The sequence below is a fragment of the Dendropsophus ebraccatus genome, unplaced genomic scaffold (assembly GCF_027789765.1).
Source record: "Dendropsophus ebraccatus isolate aDenEbr1 unplaced genomic scaffold, aDenEbr1.pat pat_scaffold_1884_ctg1, whole genome shotgun sequence".
NCBI classification, from domain to species: domain Eukaryota; kingdom Metazoa; phylum Chordata; class Amphibia; order Anura; family Hylidae; genus Dendropsophus; species Dendropsophus ebraccatus.
The window spans coordinates 4,565-10,442 of record NW_027209318.1 but is presented as its reverse complement, the minus strand read 5'-3'; the positions used below and the strand labels follow the sequence as shown (position 1 = coordinate 10,442).

At 40.0% G+C, this 5,878-nt stretch overlaps 1 pseudogene; it reads left to right on the top strand.

The window, feature by feature from the left end:
* The first annotated feature begins 552 nt into the window (after nt 1-552).
* Nucleotides 553-5,303, top strand: LOC138775683 (neuroligin-3-like; annotated as a pseudogene).
* Nucleotides 5,304-5,878: the final 575 nt, after the last annotated feature.

The following is a 5,878-nucleotide window of genomic DNA, read 5'->3' as shown; positions in this document are numbered from 1 at the left end:
AGTTGAGGTGACACATTCGCCTGCTGTAAAATCGTGTTTTCTCTTGTCTGTCCATGTTGATATATTCATATCTTGCTTGATGTTCATGGCTTTCCCCTGTAAATAGGGCAGTGCCATGTCTTTTTTTTTTTTTTTTTACTGGGGAATTCATTTCACAACCTTGTTGTGATCTTCTTTCACAGGACTGTGATTACCCCACTAAGCTGCTGTCCAATCTCACAATGGTCAAATATCATAATGGTTACAGTCCTGAGAAAGTGCTTGTTTAGTCTTTGGCATGAAACGCATGCTTTATTTGCTTCTGCATACAAAGCTATGGAAGGTGATTGTAGAACTGCAGAGGGCTATTCCCTTGTGTGTGTTGGACTGGTGGTCTGCATCACATTCCCCTTAATGTTTCGTCTAATGTATGGGGACTGAGGCTGTGTAGTGTTCCTTGTTCCTTTGGATGAATGCGTCAGATAACCTGACATAGGAGATTTTTCTACTAACTCAGTAACTTGTTAAGGTGTCATTGTTTTTATTTCTTCCATTATAGATATCCGGGACACAGGTGCCAAACCAGTCATGGTGTACATCCACGGAGGATCCTACATGGAGGGCAGCGGAAATATGATTGATGGAAGTGTTTCTGGCCAGCTATGGCAACGTGATAGTCATCACGCTAAACTATCGTGTGGGGAGTCCTGGGTCAGTAACTATTTTAAAAATATATCTTATTTACTCTTCCTCTCTGTATGTCTTATTTACCCTATGTTTGCTTATGTCCTGTAACTTTTTCCAATATCTCGTCGGCTTTATGCATATGAAATTGTTGAATGAAATGTAATAATTAATAAGTCCATTTATTTTCATCCTTCAGGGCACCATCAAGATAATGGGTTCCCTGAAAGCATTTAATATTAAAGTTATGAGTTAGCGATGAGGAGCTTGTTTCATTAATTTATTGCTCACCTCCTAGCTTTTTTTTTTTTTTTTTTTTAATTCCTTGCCTGTTTTTTTTCAAATTACATGCTATTTTTTTACATATGCAAGTTGTGAGGTGCCATGATGTCAAGTTGTAATTCTGTAATGCACAGCAAAAGGTTTGCAATATGGTTCTCAACTTCTAATTATGTTCTTTACATTGACTAGCCTGCTGTAAAAGAAATTATGTTTAATACCGCCTTTAGGCTACCAATATGTCTCTGCCTTTACATAAGTGTGACTATATGTTTACATTTCGTCATGCGTTTCTTCTACGTCTTGAAAAGCTATATATAAGTTTCTTATTTGTTAACAATTTTCCTACTGCCCGAGGAGTCTGCAGCTGCACATCTACCTGTACAGCGGCAGGGTTTTCGGGTGACATAAACACCCAGATCCCCCATAGAGAAGTCAGTTATGGTTTATTCCTTACCTTTTTCGATCACTGAATGCACAATAATAAGAATAACATTAGTCCTATTGATCATTTGATAGAGCAGCTTGGTGTTCACATGTAGCATATTTGTTAAAAGCATATGAATTTTGTCCCATAATCTGAGTGCGGTTTGTAAAATTCCCATGCATGTAACAACTCTGTTCTAATGTGTGGCATCAAACTTTTAGCTACAGACACATTTTGTAACCAGTCTGTATTGTATGAACTTATCTGTATCAGACTTAGATCAGCAAATGTGTGAATAAAAATGTAGGTTTTCGCCATGTAAATTTATTCTTTATATATTTATCTTTATAGGATTCCTGAGTACTGGAGATCAGGCAGCTAAAGGAAATTATGGGCTTCTTGATCAAATTCAGGCAACTTCGCTGGGTGAGCGAAAATGTGGCATTTTTTGGAGGTGACCCTCGCAGGATCACAGTGTTTGGCTCAGGGCATTGGAGCCTCTTGTGTCAGTCTCCTTACCCTTTCTCATCATTCTGAAGTATATTGAATTTGCGTTGTCTAGGACAGTATAGCAGAATTCTAGTGTGATGATTTCATTGTAAGATAGTTAGTATGTGTGTTTACTCCTAAACATCATCCAGTAACCATCAGACTATACCATTTTATTCACGATTACACTGTGTAATTCCATGTCTGTATGTCTGTTCCACCACATTAAAGGTCTTTGGATCACCTGACATTATTCCATGATTCCATCATCAGATGTCTCTGTTTGGGTCAACTTTTAAGGTACTGAAATACCTTGTAAAAAAAACAGCAGCCCTTGTTTTGTGCATTATTCTATGTTTTCCTTTTTCTCAACACCCTTACAGGTTAGGCTATGTTCCCACACAGTTGAATCAGTTGTTTTTCTTTTTGTAATTGTGTCACGAAATGGCTGAAAAAAATAGACCCAAAATGGACCATAAGCCCATGTGATTTTTCCGCCTTTTTTTATTTTTTGCTTTTTGGCCAATTTTTTAAATGACTTTTTAAAAGTAATTTTACGGCTCACAAGATACTGTGTGTGAACATCAGTTATGCTATCAGTATTTCTTGAATAACCTAACTACCTTTCACCAGTCATTAGAAATTTCATATACATGTGCACATGCAGAATTGCAGATCTCTTTTACCCCCCCTTTACTTTCTGACTACTGACCATGTTCTTTTTATGGCAGACTGTTGTTGGAGTCTCTTGACACACAATGGGCTTTGGTAGAATACATCCCACTGTCTGTGTTTAGATGAGGAAAATCAGTATGTCCCACCGCACAGTTCCATCTATGCATTTGGGAGAAATATTGGAAAAAAAAAACCCTTAGCAGGACAAATTTCCAATTAAGTTACATTTGGAAACTATTTTTGCTATCACCAATATTCATACTGTATGTGCCATTTTTAAGCTTTGAACTTCCCTTTTTCCAATTCTTACTCTTTTCCTTTTACCCTGGCTCCATTCATTTTTTTCTCCATCTCCCCTTTTTAGAAAGCTCCTCTTGTGGCTGTGTTTCTTCCCTGGCACACACTGAGACCAGCTGGGCAGGAAGTTGGGCTGCTGATCTCTTTATATCTGTGTCTGTCTTTCTGCCCTCACAGTGTGTGATGCTGAGATGAAAAACCAGAAACACCCACTTCAAGGGCAAGTACTGTATGCTGTACTCTACAGAGGTTACATGAGTGATTGTAAATGGATATAAAAATATACAGATTAAAAGAAAAATGGAAATCTAGGTCATTTGAATGAAAATTTGTGCCATGTTAGGTACAAGTAGTTTCACAAGTTTATCTGGTCTCTCGACAGGTCTGTTCCAGAGAGCTATCATACAGAGTGGTTCTGCTCTTTCCAGCTGGGCAGTTAATTACCAACCTGTTAAGTACACACGATTGCTTGCAGAGAAGGTGGGTTGTAATGTGCTAGACACTGTGGACATGGTTGACTGTCTTCGCCAGAAAAATGCCAAAGAGTTGGTGGAGCAAGATATCCAACCAGCCCGGTATCATGTAGCCTTTGGTCCAGTTATTGATGGAGATGTAATTCCAGATGACCCCGAGATTCTTATGGAGCAAGGAGAATTTCTCAATTATGATATAATGCTGGGGGTCAACCAAGGTGAAGGTCTCAAGTTTGTGGAGAATGTAGTGGATGCAGAAGATGGTGTTTCTGGGAGTGATTTTGATTACTCAGTTTCAAATTTTGTGGATAACCTATATGGATACCCAGAAGGCAAAGACACACTTCGTGAGACCATCAAGTTTATGTACACAGATTGGGCAGATCGAGACAATCCTGAGACTCGTCGAAAGACACTAGTTGCTTTGTTCACTGACCACCAGTGGGTAGAGCCATCTGTGGTAACTGCTGATTTACACGCCCGTTATGGCTCACCAACATATTTTTATGCCTTTTACCATCACTGCCAGAGCCTGATGAAGCCAGCATGGTCTGACGCAGCCCATGGAGATGAGGTGCCCTATGTATTGGTGTTCCTATGGTGGGTCCAACAGATTTGTTTCCTTGCAATTTCTCCAAGAATGATGTGATGTTAAGTGCTGTGGTCATGACTTACTGGACCAACTTTGCCAAAACAGGGTAAGGAAATAAAGCAACATTCTATTTTTAATTCTATCAATTATATCTTAACCAAAGTATAGGTGTGTGGTTTACAATAGAATGAATAAGATTTTTGCTTAGGAACTATTCTTGTTGTTAAGCAGATTCTTAAATTTTTCAAGGCTCTTTGCTCTGGCCAACTGCTCTGCTTTTCTTGTGTATAAATTTTAAGAAAATCTCCACTAATGTCTGTTTTTTAAGAAACAAAAATGACATTCCCATATGTCATTAAAATCTGGTCTGTGGGGTACCGGGCCCTAAGGGCTTTTGAAGATATCCACGGCTGGTGGCCATCCCACTGGCAGTCTAATAACATTGGGTCTTTTCAGTTATAATATAGGTCCAATGTCAATGGTTACACATTTTTTTTCTTTTTTTAGAGACAACTGTTTGTCAAATGTTGCAACTTATACTTCTATATTTTTTCAGGGATCCCAATAAGCCTGTCCCACAAGACACCAAATTCATCCATACAAAAGCAAACCGATTTGAGGAAGTGGCATGGTCTAAATACAATCCACGGGATCAGCTTTATCTACACATTGGCTTAAAACACGTGTACGTGATCACTACCGTGCTACAAAGTGGCATTTTGGAAAACACCTAGTTCCGCCACCTGTACAATCTACACGATATGTTTCAATTATACTTCAACTACCACCAAGGTGCCACCATCTGACACAACCCAGAATTCACATATCACTCGTCGGCCCAAGGTTTGGGATACTAAACGACCAGCTATTTCCCCTACACTCAATGGTCCAGCATCCAAATGGAATCCAGGACCTAGACCCAGTGGACCCGGTTGTTATACAGGATCCAAGAGACTATTCTACAGAACTTAGTGTTACTATTTGCAGTGGGAGCCTCTCTTTTGTTTCTTAATGTGCTAGCTTTTGCTGCACTGTACTACCTCAATGATAAACGTCGACAAGACACTCAAAGGCCAGCCTAGTCCACAGCGTGCCTCAGCTACGCGGGATCCAACTCACAGCCCCCGTACCTCCTGAGGAACTCAATTCTCTACAGATAAATGCTGGACACCCTGATTGTGAGGGAGGAGGGGTCTCCAGCCATTGATACCTACGTATGGCCACTCTCCTGATTACACACTTACTTTACGTCGTTCTCCAGACGATATTCCACTCATGACACCTAACACTATCACCATGATTCCAAATTCTCTGGTGGGACTGCCAAAGCCTTCATCCATACAATACATTTTCTGCAGGCTTCAACAACACTGGCCTTCCCCACTCACACTCCACCACTAGAGTATAGCACTCCACCATGTTTGTACTTCCTTCTTGCCTGGACATTAGATCTATATGAAGTGTCTGAGGCAAGGGAGAAGTCATTGAAATGACACATTCCATACCCCCAAAGAGGAAGGGGGACAGTGTGGGGCTCTGCTTCTCTGCATGATGGAACGGGTCTGTTCAGCTAAGACCCATCAAGAAACACACTTCTTCTGTGCTCTTGTTTTCTTAAGTGCTTTTACCCTTGTGGAGGCACATTGACAGTTGAGGAAGCTTAGCTCTGAAAAGGATTGACCTTACAGATAATGGTCTGCAACTAAGAATCTATATGAGGAGGAGCAGGAGATTGTGAGTGAGGAAGTGGCAGTAGGGGAGACAAGCCCAGTGTATTTTCCTATCCCTCCCAAGAATTAGATGTCATCTAAGTGTACTATAAAGCTATACTAGCTTTGTAACGGGACAAACAGTATAGATAAGCTGCTGCTGCAGAAGAAATGTCTTCTTTACTAGCCTAGGTTCCATATAAATCAAATTTTCTAAGAATTAAAAAAATTTTTTTAAAACAAAGGACAATTCAATTAGTCACAAAAATCCTGC